Genomic DNA, 15,325 nt, shown 5'->3' with positions numbered 1-15,325 from the left:
TGAATCTTAAGTTTAAGTTGATGGGATGGAAGTGATGTAACCCCGGATGCAGTCAAGATTACAACGGTACCCCAAGAATCCTAAGATCCTATACCGTAGTTTTCTTGGTTTCAATGTACATGCTAATCTGGAACTTGAATCCAAATGGGAGAGGTCTGTTCTAAGACAGAAAGTGGATCTCAAAGTGAATTCAAAAGTATAGACAATTACGAAGAATTCAAGACTGTGCAGCCTCCATTTCACGAAATTGGATTATATTACCCATTCCCTAGACCAAAAACAGGGCAGTGGTCGTCAACTTAATCGGCAACTGGAACTAAAAGTTACTCTAAATGAAAATATAGAACAAATTCAAGGATTGACATACTACTAAACTTTTCAGGAGAAGGAGTTTGGTCAGAGCTTCTGCTCTACCTCTCTTATCCTCCACCTCTTCTGAAACCCACCCGAGCATCCACTATTGACCTACGATTCCAGCTCGAAAACAAACGTCAGGAAGTCTTGCAGCTCAAAATATTTGGTGAAGAAGATGTTCTAACCGTTAACGAGCTTATAATAAGTTGTTACTTGAGACATTACCGTCGGAATTTAAACTAATTAATACCTCAAAATTGGCCCTTGTTAAGCTGGAAGCAACTGAAGGTAGGACCTTGATATTAAGGCCAGCTTCGAAATCCAAGAAGACCCTACCTTTCGAATTTTTCATAGGCATCATACGCTTTGCAATAGTTCAGTCTCCCACTGTCCTACCACAATGGCTAATGCCATCAAATCAGTAACTGAAGTAATCAACAATGCTGCATATTTAAGATCAAAAGAGTTCTAGAATAATGAAGAGACTTATGGAACCATCATGGGTTTATCGAACAGAATACTTGCATCCCCAGACTTGGAGCCAATTCATTCTTCAAAATTGTCTTTCATCACAGAACAGATGACATTTCTCTTCAAGAAACCCGATAAAAGGAGAGGATCAAATCTTTTAAGTCGAATTGCCTTACAGTTCCATGGCCCAAGTATCTTAGAACTTTTTCTACTGCAATTACCATAGAGACTGGACTATCGTCATCTATAGTTAAATATCTTGGAACAAGGATCAAACACCTTAGCAGCAGAGAGCGTAATACCAATCTTATAATCGATGAAGTCTACTTCTCAGAAAGAGTCGAGTTTATCGTTGTGGCCATATTAGTTGATAAGTACCCAGTCAATATGAAGATCTTCACTCATTTTCTTTGTGGTGATGAGCTCCAGACCTCAATTACTCCCCCACACAACATCAATAGAAAAGTTTATCTTATTTTCGACCCTGTATACAAATTTAAAAATATTTATAACTGCTTCCAAAGGCAAGAATACTTCAGAATTCCCCTGAACCGTCTAGGAGTTAAATCATCATTACACCCTAACTTTATTCATATCAAAAATAAATCCACCATAAAGAGTCAAGAAGGAGCCCAGAAACTACAATCGAAGCAATAGTTGATTCTGTTTTTGATCATGGTCACAAATGAGCAAGCATTCTTGACAAGATCCTCCTCAACGTGATGGGCAAAAATTTAGTTTCTCAACTCAATCAAAACATCTGATAGTAAGGCAAAAAAAAAATCTTCTGAAAACAAGCTCAAATCTAGAAAGGTTGCCAAACTTCAATCCGATAAAATTTAAGTCATGAACATTTATGTTTCTGGTGTGTGCATTTATTGAATAAATATTTATTGATTTTTACTCATAGAATCTGTATGGAAACCCTGTATTAATATATTTTAATCTAAAAAATAACATATTCGTGAACTTCTTTTAAGCCAGCCCTTGGAGCGCTCGTTTTCTAGTCTGTTGTCCAGGTGCTCGAGACGTCCATTATTATTATTCCTCTCTTCCAAAACATCCTTCAAATTGTTAGGGGTACCATGTTGATTTTCAGTTTCTTTTATTTTTTTAACATGCCCATTCCACACTGGATTCTCACCTTTGTATAGGGAAGAGAAGCATTAATTTCTTATACCCAATCCTAATACGATATATTTATAATACTAGAGGAATAAGCTTTGCTTAAGTACATAATACATTATATATGACCTTATATTTGTCAGTCAGACTTTGGATGGGCCAGTTTTAGAGGGGCTTGGGGCAAGTGCCTCAGACCATGTTCTGGGTAAAATTTTAAAGTTATACAATGATGTTTTTTTGTTGTTTTTTTACATAAGTAAAAAGACATTTAAGAAAATAAATATATGTTGTATAACTTTAAAATTTTACCCAGAACATGGTCTGAGGCACTTGCCCAAGCCCCTCTAAAACTGGCCCAGCCAAATTTTTACATTATCTCTTATAGTACTTCGAATTAGAATAATGCAATAATTGAATATTCCATGAGTAATTAGAATTATATATTTTGTAATTAAATACATTTTACTTTTTAAGACGAGGATATTGCAACTTGTACAATTTGCATTTATAAGTTGCAACTCGTACAGACATTGCAACATGAATATAACATAACATATAGAGGATAGGGAAGCAAAACGTGGACTCGAGAGATGGATTAAGAAATACGTCAATAATTTTATATTTTCTATAATAGGCAAAAAAATAATTTTAACAAAACCTGTAGACAAAGATTTCTGAAAAAACACTTTTTTCACTCAATATGGTCATCTTGATTATCAAACACAACCTTTACAAATCGCCTAAAGGCCATACAGGGGATGATGACCAACTCCTCTGACAAATTGTCCCATAGCAGCCACTATGGAGGACTTAAGTGAGTCCACAATTGGGCCTGAGGTCTTGTTGGTTTTCCTCTCCAAAGTGCATCATGTAGAAAAGTCAAGTGGGTTCCAATCTGGTGAGGAAGGGGCCATATCTCTTTGGACCAGAATCGAGCCATGTTATCTGCTCAATTATTTTGCCACTTGTAATATCTTTGAGAGGGGCGTCGACCTGAGTACACAAATAGTTACCCTCTGGGTAGTTGTTCAGCAGCAATGGCAAGATGGTATACCTTAGCACGTTATAATTTTCTGCCCATCCTTGAATAAGAACGGAGGCAACAGCATCGAGTACCATTGTTTGGGCTGGATAATTGGTGTGGTAAGCACCTTGGACCTCTTCTTTTGTTTCAGAAAGCCAGCGATCTTTTTCACAATTGACCTATTTATTTTGATCAATGTGAGGATTTTCTTGAGCTTGTCGAGCTTACTGGCTTTCGTGCCCATTTTCAGAAGGTGGCATGGCGTCCTTGTGAAAGAAACTAATAAAAGTTGCGCTGCTTCTTTACTTCTTGCTCGCTCAGGATGACAAAATTATTAAACTAATGAAACTATAGTAATCATTAGTAAAGTAATTAGTGGAAACTTATATACATGTATATATATATATATAGAGAGAGTCTTGTGAAAATTTCACCTTGGATAAGAATGAAATGAATACTACATTCCTAGGTCCCATTTTTTGTAATACTGGGTGTTCCATTGAACAATTAGTTACAAAACAAACGTTTAAGTACAGAAATTGACATCATCTACGCCATCACAAATTCCAAAACGTTTGGGAGGAAGAAGGGCTCTGTCCAAAATACCAAACTGGATCTGGAGGAGTAAAAGAAAAGAGTCCAGACCAATCCCATCAAGTCCATGAGGGGCGTTAACAGAAATCCTTGGATTTCACGCCAGACTCCCCAGAGAGTTATAAAAAAGGGGGTGGAAAGAGCATTGTGAGAGTGGAGAGCCCACTTTTGATACCAGAAATAAAAAAACCATCTCCTCAGTTGCAAGACTCTTTTGAACACTTCTTTGACACTTTTGGAACCCCTACAGCCCTGATGTAAATCCCCTTGGAAACACTTTTTGAGATCATGTCGAGGGGGAGGTCTGCCATCCAAACACCGAGGCCATCAAAGCCACTGTTATCCAGCACTGGGACGTCATGACAGAGGACTACAACTGCAACGTGTTCCATGCTTTCCGCTACAGTTTCGAAGCCATCATTTGCCACTGAGGGCGGCTACATTAATGATTAAGAGAGCTGCGACATATATCGATTTATAGAATTAATTTAGGTGAAATTATATTCTTAATGAATAAATTATATTTTGCTGAAGTTTAAAGTTCAAAGGGTTCTGATTTTAATGGACCCCTCAGTTTTTCAATAATAGATGTATCTATTTAATTAATGAAAATAGGCAATTCTTATAGAAAATAGGGATTTAGGCCACATCATTTCTATAAAATAACTGCCGTAGTAGGTATATTTGTTCCAACGTAGTTTTGTGAGTGACCCTTTACTTGTACTTTCCTGTCCTCAGGCGATAATTATCTTGCAAACTTTTGAGTGTTGAACAATGTTTGAACAATCTTGTTTCGTACTGCTCAGTAAAATAGGTGAACACGTACAAGGGGAAAGGGTTTAAGACGAATCCTCCTGAAGAGATGCTTTATTTTATATTTAGGTTTGTGACAATTGTCCGCATTGTATCCAAAGTAGGCAGCCCCCAACCTGCGAGTGAATTTTGACCGACCCGGGATGCTTATCATGAACAATCATCTACGTAAATATAGGTATACTAATCCAAAATGACAGTTGAGAGCCTACAGAAATTAAATAATTAGTATTTTTCCAACTTTCCTTATTGTTTTAGTAAAATATAGATTTTTCCTTTAAATTGTGTTTATATTTCGTTTCTTTTTTAAAATTCCTGTTGTAAAAATAAGGGTATTGTTTAAATAAAATTATACAATTGAGTCCGTGTTTTCTCTTAAGACTCAGAAAATCAATGATATAATCAATAACATTGTTTTCCTCCATGACACTCCAGCGATAGCTGTTTGCCCCCTAATCTCTAAAAGGTTGCCGACCCCTGGTTTATATCTTTGTGAGCACAAACGTATTCTAAAGTAAGGAGCACTTAAGTTTTTATAATGATCTCTGTCAGCAAATATGTCGTATATCAAAATTGCCAACATATACTTTTCTTATTGATTTATATTCACGAAAATTTAGACAGATTTCCCATCCCTAGTGATATCCTCTTCTTCGGCTAAATACATTATCACCTTTTTTTTTTTTAAATAATCAAGGACTGACAATTGTAAGGGACGGTCTCAATGAATATTGAATATATTGAGAAACGGTCTCAAAGACTGACAATCTTAAGGACCAAGAGTCCCAAGAACCGGTACTATAACGTGATCGAAGAAATTGGGAGTAACACAACACTATTTGGGATCATTGCACTGCTTGTATTTTTTATTATTATTTTGTTCAGCAGTTTGAGTCCATTTCAAGGCTATTCTTTTTTTTTTTTTCTTCATTGCTTACTAACGTCTACAAGTTCTTTGTTAAACTATATTTTTAACATATAACAAAGTGGCATTTACTCGTATATAGTAATATCAAAATAATATTTGACATGCAGACACACTTGTGTTGTAATTTTTAAATTAGACACCAAATAACTACATGCAGATGGAGTAGGTAACTTTTGAAAGTCCCTAAACGATTTTAGGAAAGAATACCATGGAAAAAATGGGAAGGAAATATAAAGTAAAACTGTTCAATTGGAAAGAATGGCAAGATTCTTATAGACTGATGTAATAACTATCACCAAGATAGTATTCAAATAATATATGTGTGTAGGATGTAACATACCTTCCGCTTAGAAAAACAATCATAGAAACGCATTTATTTCAAAAACGGAGACAGATGCAGACTTTAGACATGAATAAAAGTTGTACTGAATTTTGAATTACATACGTAAGGCAATGTTTCATATCAGACCAGAGTCCTGAGCTCTTGAGGGCAAGTTTGATTTTTCGCTAATCAGTTGATTTTTTTTCATAAAACAGCATCGATTCCCCGAGTCTCAAATTTTTTTTAAAGTTATGGGTTGTCGATTCAAAAGTTCAGCAAAAACATTAAAAATCCAAAAAAGAATTTTAGTATTAACTGAAAAAAGGAGAACGTATATTAAATACGAATTAAAAAAGGGAATTAGGAAAAGGATCCTTGTATTTATCCTCAATCTTCATTATGGTTGGAGAAGAAACATGGCAAGTTAGCAATGACAATGACAATAAATAAACTATAGAGTCAAACATTTGGAAAAAATGTTATATATTTACCAAAATCAATTAATGGAACCGCTACTACAGTTATTGAATTTACAATTATTTTTCATTTTTTTTGAATGGATTTACATAAGATTTGGCGCAATTGATTAATTGGACAACGAATCTTAACTGAAGTGAATTCTCAATGGTTTTATTAGACCAAAGACGGATTTTGGAATGTGAAGACTTGCAACACCAAAGTTTTATATGGTTTGAACTAAATACCAAAGAGAGGTGCATTTTTAAAGACTTAAACTTTGTTTCTACGTGCTAAATTTTGATATCTTTCTCCTTCAACTTCTTCTTTAATTCCTATATTTCTGCTTCATAGACTCCAAGTTGGATTTGTTTGTTGGTTTTTATTTCCTTGATTCCTATGATGACTGGGATAATGCCAATGACGAGCGTTTGGATCAATGTTTTTTCAACTACCGTGGCGTAGTGTATCAGGAGTTCTTGCCATAAGGTCGTACGGCCAATAAAAAGTATTATCTTGAAGTTATGCACCCCTTTCAAGAAATAATAAGAAAAAAACGTCCAGAATTGCGGAAAAACAATTCATGACTTTTGCATTACGATAATGCCACTTTGCTTGTGAGAGATTTTATGCGCAACTCAACAGCACAATCATAGATCAGCCACCATACTCACCGGATTTGGCACTATGCGACTTATTCTTCTTATCAAAACTGAAGAGACCTATGAAAGGAAAGAGATTTGCAACGATTGAGGAGATAAAGACTGCATCGCCGCTGGAAGAGCTCAAGGCTATACCGAAAAGTGCTTATGAGAAGTGCTTGTAGGATTGTAAAAAGCGTTGGCACAAGTGTATTGTATCCGAGGGGGATTACTTTGAACATATCTGAGAAATCATTTTCAAGGGTGCCAGAATAATGAAAATAAAATTCTTATCCTTTTTTTACTTTTTTACAAATTGTGCAATTGTATCTTTCAGGCTGCACATGTCATGTAATTACTCAAATCAGAAAATGTTTTTAGCAAGCAAAAAGCCTTTTCCCGTGATAAGTTTTAGCATACCTACTTTTATGTAGTTCGTTTATTATAATCCAATAAAGATATTCCAATTTATTTGACCACCTTGTAGATTGTTAATTCAATTTATAGGGTGAATTCATTGAAGCTGCATAGTTCGGAATAGAGTAATATTCAACGGTCCTAGTCTAAAATTATGTTTGACAGACCCCTTCCTTGTACACATATTGATAATGCTTAGGAGTTCAAATACTTGTGTTATGATCATCTAGTGTGAACTGGACGTGTATATAAATACTATAAAATGTGGGGAAACCCGTTTTATGTCATTCGAGATTGTCAATAATGTTTGACTTCATCGTCAACAGTTATTATAGAAGATGTTTCTTGCTTCATTTTTTTATTTCAACTATTTTTTGTGAAATTGATTATTTTATTTTTACAAACAGAGGTAGATTTTGATTAGCTTTTTGATTAATATTGTATTCCAACCTTAACATAAAACATTATAGAGAGTTAAGTGCTTTTATATATCCTCCAACTATCAACTGACACTAGGGTATATTTGAATTTGCTAGTATGTGTAGATATGCGCAAAAAACTCCCCTGGAGAACATTTCCATGGATAAAATTGCTATGGGAAACAATTACCAAAGCCCTCATTTTGGTTTGAGTCCTGGGCTTAGTGTGGGATAGTTAAAAACTACCCCCATGACATCACATAAATTAAAGGAACACCTCTAATATCAAAATATAGTTCGAAGTCTTTGGCTTGCACGGTGTACTTGAGGGTACCCCTGGACCCTTAAAAACCACTGCCAATGCATCACATACATCCAAGGAACACCTCTAATTCCAAAAAATAGTATAAAGCCCTCGACTTGGGCCTGGAAGTCCGGGTAGTGTTAAAAACCAATTCAACATGGTGCATCTCCCACTTTCGCTAAAATTTGAAACTATTTTTTATTATGCGTTATTCTCCATCATGAAGTTTGAACAAAATACGTACAATTTTCCTAATTGGCAATTTTCGTAAATCAAGTATCTGTGCTTCCAAAGGATTATTAAAAATAAGTTGTTCTAAGAAATTTACTAAAAAAAAAAAAAAATTACAAAAATCATTCTTGCTTCCTATTGTGCTAACGGGCCACTCAACGTTAATAAATATACAAGGTTATACAATAACGCGTGTACGACTGATGCTTGACTTCCACCAAGCTTTTTAATATTGATGTCAGAATGTATGAGTGGTTGCATGTTTTGTGGAAATCTGACTTTCTTGTCCAGCAGTCGGTACGATACATCAAATTAAAAATTATAGCAATAGTGAGGTCATAGACTATGATTTAGGGGCATCCACACTAGCCCCCCACCAAAAAAAAATAATATGTATGTATGTTAAGGAATTTTTGATTCTTTCTAGATAATTTCATATTTGAAATTTAATTTAATTTTTAAAAATTTTTTACAAAAAATTCAATAGCTATGGATTTTATTTTGTTTATAAATAGCTGTTGATTAAAAAAAAAAAAAATTTAGCCAATTTAATTTCTGTAATCAAATGGCTCTGTGTTTGGTGCGTGTTTTGTCACATTCTGTCTGTCTTACCCTCCAGTCGGTAGGATACATCCCATTGAAAAATCTAGTAACCCTGATTACATTATGGTTGCACCTTGAATTTCTATTAACATTGGGACCACACATATAGATGTTCGTTACGTCTTCAATCTTTATTATATCCTGTAATTTTTTCTCAGAAAAGATTATTATTGTCATCTGTTCACAGCTTCAACCAATCAACGTTGAAAATACTGATTATGGGAAAGTAAGCAAAAAAAAATTATATTACGTTACGAAATACATATCTGGTACGTTGACTTTTTAAACTATCTCGAACAAAATCAAGAAACGAAGAAAATGCCATTAATTTGAAGTTCCTATATACATAGGAACTTCATAGACATATTTGAGTAAATTGTAAGGTTTGTATTCAAATTGTAGGATAAGTTAAGATAGCCAAGACTTTTGGCTATAGTTTAAAACCTTTATTTGATTGTCACACTTATACAGGTGTGCTCGTCTAAAACTGATGAATCCTTCAAATTTTACGCCATGCATATATTCGTGATTTTATTGAGTTGAAGCCGATCTATACTTTGAGGCAAGGGTATTGACAAGTTATAAACAAAACTCCAGAAAAATCTAAATAGCAACAGTGAAACAACAGCCGATAATATGGAGAGACGTCGAGCCGCAATTTTGGAACTTTCAGCGCGGGGAAAAACTCCCACTGAAATTACCAAGGTTCTGAACTGCAGCCGCACCACCGTTTACAGCGTGTTAGCCAAAGGGACTCCTGAGGCGACCACAAGATCTAAGTCAAGGCCTCGAAGGTCGGAAGAAATGGCTGCTGCCGTGAAAAAGTCTGACGAGGACAAGAGAGGCAAGGTCACCGTCACCGGCCTCTCCAGGGAGTTCAACGTCAGCATAAGGACCATCGACCGGATAGTTAAGAAAGATCTTGGCCTTAAAGTCTACAAGAGAACCCCTCGTTAAGCCCTCAAGCCGTAAAATTTAAAGGAGTGTTCAGTTTTAGACGTGCACACCTGTATAAGCCCGATATAGCCTTTCACATAAAATCTATCAATTTCTCATTCTCTTAATGGGACAACTAATTCTAGCTAAAGTAAGTGCAATTTCTTGTGGTTTCAAAGGTGTATTAACAATAATTTTGTTCGTAGAAATTTCCAAAAATCATTTTAGCCTTTTTTTTAATTATTTATTTATCGAAGAAGATCGAAAATAAGTTGGTAGTTTGCCAATTCTGGCCCAATTCTTCCCAACGATGGAGTTATTATTGCCATATGTTCACAGCTTCAACCAATCAACGTTCAAGACACTGATTATGGAAAAAGAAGGAAAAATGTTGACAGCTGACAATAGAATACAAAGTGAGTTTTTGTGTTAAGTAGGTAACTCTGTGTTTTAGAAACATAATGAAGTACAGTATTATAAATTAAAACAAGTGTGGTAAAAAAATAAAATTGATTAGTCATGTATTTAGTATAATATGAATATACAATGCTTCATTAATTTTTACTTTTATACAAAGTCTGCTACTGATAAGATTGACATTAACATAACAGCTATAAAGAAGTTGACTATGAAGGTAAATACTGTTATCACTCAATGTATGCAGAGTAGATGTCCCTTGTACGAGTATTATCTGTTTGTACTGTTAATCAAACTTAATTGAAAACAAGGTTATACCATAAGGCTTTTTCAACTGATGTAACTGTTACCAAGAGTAGCTATATATTACCTTCCTTGACTGTTACTGTTAGAGTACAGTGTTATAATCTATGACGTCAACATATGTCTGTCTTGCCTAGCAGTCGGTGCAATACATCAAATTAAAAATTATAGCAAGCTCGAGTATATGATGACCTAACCTTGTATCTTTACTAACGTTGCTGTTAATGAATGGCACTATGCAGGGTGGTCCACATAGATTTGAAAATCTTTAAAAGCTTACTTCGGCCTCGGGCACACGGTGCCAAAAGGTGTGAGAGGCTCAGGTGACTACGTGTAGATCCGAGATTGCCATTCTATTGGTTTTATGCATTAATTTACATTCCTTGGATGGATCAAGTAGACTAAGAAAGAAATTACATCTTCAACAAGACAGTGCACCGGCCCAGAAGGCCAAAACAGTGCAGGATGTCTTGGCCACAAAATGTCCTCACTTTTGGAGCCCTGATTTTTGGACTGCAAACAGCCAAGACCTGAAGATATCCCATTTAGCATGAGGCTTGTGCCAAGCATCATTCATCTGTGGAGGCCTTACAGACGTACATTATACAATGACAAAATTAAATCCGCACTAGGTCACCCGGGCCTTACAAAGCTTTCCATGCTGTGTGGCCGAGATTATTAAGAAAAGTGGGGTTCATTATGAGTATTTGAAGGTAATTAAATGTAGCTTTCAATTATTATAACATTTATTGATTTAAATCATCTAGTTAGTTCGTTATAAGCCTTTTTCCAATTTATTTGGACCACCCTGTAGGTATTAGATTGATATTATACATAATTGTTAAATAATACTTCATAAATTTAATACATATATTGAATGTATAGAGTACAGACATGGGGCAAACTATGTTGGAAATTGTACTATGGGTCCTTAAGTACTATAATTTAGTACTTTTACGTAAGCCTTCTTGAAGCATGCAGAGCGTTTGCGTGATAATATATTTCGGTTCTTATGAACTTTTCACCCGGAAATTTGATCAAATAACCAATTTCTTAGAGGAGAAATCCAATAAATATTTTTAAACCCCTGCATCCCCGTTCTCTCCTCCTGGTACGACTACTGATACTTTTGACAGAAAAATATGAAAAATATTTTACTTATTTCGCTTTTAATATTTTGAGGACATTAAATGTTTTCAACAATTGTAAGTAATCAATATTGATATATTATTACATATAGAAGGATTTCTTCCCTACAAACATATGATCTAGTTGTGACTAGAGGTGGATCCGTCTAAGTCGGGTTACTAGGTGTCGGGTTTCGGGCCAAAATATGATAATCTATAAAATAAAAGCATTCCAATATATACTCATGAGAGCTGAATATATTTATAACATCAGAAATAATATATAACAATCAAACAAAAAATTCTTTATTTGGGGGGTCAAATCGAAAAGGACGTCATGAAAGTTGTAACAGAATTATTCTAGATTAGAAATAAATGTTGGGCTGGAAGGTTCGGTTCATAGAGATTATTATTTGATTATTTGGAGTTCAAAACAATCTGAATTTATTTCGTTCTCTAATACATCAACAATTAAAACAATATATAAACAGGATATTCAAAGGAATAATTATTACAGATGTTAATAATCCAAAATATATTGCTTAATAAGCATATATATATATACTAAACAGGAAATACGAGTATTATTTTATGAATATTTTTTTACTTAAAGAAAAAATCAGATGAAGCATACTCAAGAATGAAAAAGGATTTAAGTTATATGGAAGAGGAATATATCGATTTAACACTTGAAGAGGAAACTCAAATTCTGGAAAGATACATTAGATATTTATCTAATAATTGATTAATCTGTAATTTACTAAAGAATAAAAATGTTATCTACCGATAATTGCAAAAAAAAAAAAAAAAAAAAAAAAAAAAAAAAAAAAAAAAATCTTTTATTTCCAATCTAATTAACTAAAATATTTACGATTAAATATAGCATTTAATCGTATGTTGTATATTTGTTCAAATGTCATTAGTATGTCATACTTTTGTTCTACAGGATGTAGCTGACATGGGCGTCCACAGACTTATATAAATATATATATTTTTTTTAAGGGTGGGGAGAGGCCTGGTTATTAGAATTTAATTTGAAGGATAAAAAATTACAAAAATTAAATTACAAATATTACATTTTTTCAAAAATCCACAGCTCTTCACAAATAATTAAATTTTGTGCAAAAAACTTTAAAAATGAAATTTTGTGCAAAAAACTTTAAAACTTAAATTTTTTGAAATAATTTCAGAAATTCAGAGTTCTTCAAAAATCAACAGCTATTTACAAATAGTTAAATTTTGTGGGGAAAAATTTAAAAATTAAATTTTTGCAAAAGAATTCCATAAGTTCACAGCTCTTCACAAAAAAAATTTAAAATGAAAATTCAAATATTTGAAAAAATTAAAAATCTAACACAATTAAAAAAATTAAATTTTTTGAAAACAAATCTCAAATATCCCTTGTGTTCTTTTACTTTTACTTTCCTTCTATTATGTGTATAGTTGATAATATTTTGGAGAGAAAAACGCGTGCAAGGAGAAGGGGCGGAAAATACATATGGTGTCATTGTTTAAAAAACTGATGTGATTATCAGCTTTATTATGATTTTTGTGGGTATAACGAAAGTATTTATTAGCAAAATGTTTAATGAAGATATACTACGTATAATTGACTTAGACGTTTTATCCGTTACAGTAGATTTGAAAACGTCACACTCCATGAAACTGTAATTCATTATGAACCTTATTCTCAGAATAATAGCTAATAAAACGACAAAGTAGAGTATTTCCAAATATATTTGAAGTTCAAGGTTTAAAAAAGAAGGCTTTAATTAAATATAATCTACATAATAAAAAATATACCATCATACATTTATGTTCAATATACAAAATTAAACAATCAAAATCATATAACTATTAATAATAATAAATTATATATACAGAATATTGAAATAATAGATTGATCCAAATAATATTTTCTTGTTCAGACACCGGAATCCAGTTAAATATGTCATAACTTTAGGTTGCAAAACACAAGCGAGACGTGAAGTTTAATCAAAAAGATAATCACCCCTCTTCTTCATGTGGAAGTTGCTATATACAATTGTGCACAGGATAGATATCTAACTAATTATTAATAATAAAGTAAATGTCAAAATCATAAAATTAGACAATAAATATACTAATAAAAAAATGTCAGATATAAATCCATCTTAAAGATTTAGTGCAAAAGCTTAATATGTCGTAATGTCCAGCGATATTACTCCTTATTAAGAGCATCAAAAAAAATATTTTCCCCGTTATTTATTCTTATATAACAACATACTATTATCATGAAGGATATACACAATTGCTAATTATAATGCTACACCCAATGTAACTACCCCCGTTGTTGTTACCATTTATCCAGTTGTTTTTGCCTTTAATGGTTTCTGAACACCATTTCTGGGAGCCTATCAACCATAGCTAAGCCTTAAGTAATAAAAAAAAGACATATTTATTGACTATGTAATATTGGAAAACCTAATGATCATGCCCAGGTCTTTAAGTGAAGAAACTTGTGTCAGACAAACTAGTTGCGAACCATCCAAAGCTACTACTCCCGTTGTTGTGACCATCTAAGCAATTTTTTTTTGCCATTGAATGATTTCAGTATCATAATTCTTGATAACTTTGGCTAAAATAGAATCATATTTTAGGGTTAGATTTAAAAACAATTGAATACTTACTGTTACATAGTACAAAATTCAGAGTTCCATTTCGAAATTAGTTAATATTTTATACTTTTTACTAATAACTTGATCGTCATTTTGGTGGATGACTCAAAACATTTTTATATGTATTTCTATATATGACATCAGAACCAACATCCTCCATTAATTAAATTATGGTTCCTCGGGAAGGGATAGGTTACCCGTGTGTTTCTCTATAAATTTTTGGAGCATAGATGATTAGCAATGGATAAGGGTCTATTACATACAATAAGCATCTTTGTGAGATAAGAGTTAAAGTCTGACTTGATGTATTCATCACTAACTTGATTTTTTAGATGAATATTCATGCTCTTGATATGAGGATAATGAGTGGCGTGTAATTCTTGACAAGGGACTAAAGGTACATTTATATCGACAAATCTGACAAACCATCTGTTTCTCATCTGGTAAGTATTTTCCAAATTCCTGGTCCTCCATTTTCAGAAATCCAGACAGAATGCGACGTTATTTTAGGCATTTTATTCCGTTCTCTATAGACTATCACCATATGTTATTATTATATTAATATTGAATAATAAAGGCGGGAATGATAACGTTCTTGATTCATAGAAGAAGATGTATATTATTTAATCAATGATGCCATAAGTATTTCTTCTCTCATCCTCGCACGCTTTTCTACTCTTACCAAAATTATCACCCTTAATTATGTGTAAAGACTTCCTTTGCATTTATGCATTTAGGTAGTTTTATTCCCTCCCGTCTTAATAATATAACCTTCAATTTAATTACTCATCTCCAAATATATATCTGCTATAGATGCCCCACACGGACTGAACATGTATGTCAGATTATATTCTTCGATCCCACATACATAAATATATACATGTAAAATTGAATACATAAACACAAAATAATTAAATTCATTAACACCTCAGTTGTCGTTCTTTATTAATATTCTCTCTTCTATTTCCCTACTTCATCAACTAATCCTACTTTATGTTAAAGTTCTACCTGGAATTTTAAATACGTTGAAGAAAGTAACATACCTGAAAAAGATAAAAGAGAGAACGACTCCGTTGGCCATGGGTATACAAAAGAGATAACATATATAAATTTGTCTTTATACTCCCACTCATCCCATTCCCCTTAAGTCACATGGTTTTAACCGACATTAAATTTTATCTTT

Source organism: Lepeophtheirus salmonis, chromosome 1 (assembly GCF_016086655.4).
Source record: "Lepeophtheirus salmonis chromosome 1, UVic_Lsal_1.4, whole genome shotgun sequence".
NCBI lineage: Eukaryota > Metazoa > Arthropoda > Copepoda > Siphonostomatoida > Caligidae > Lepeophtheirus > Lepeophtheirus salmonis.
This window is presented reverse-complemented; position numbering follows the sequence as displayed.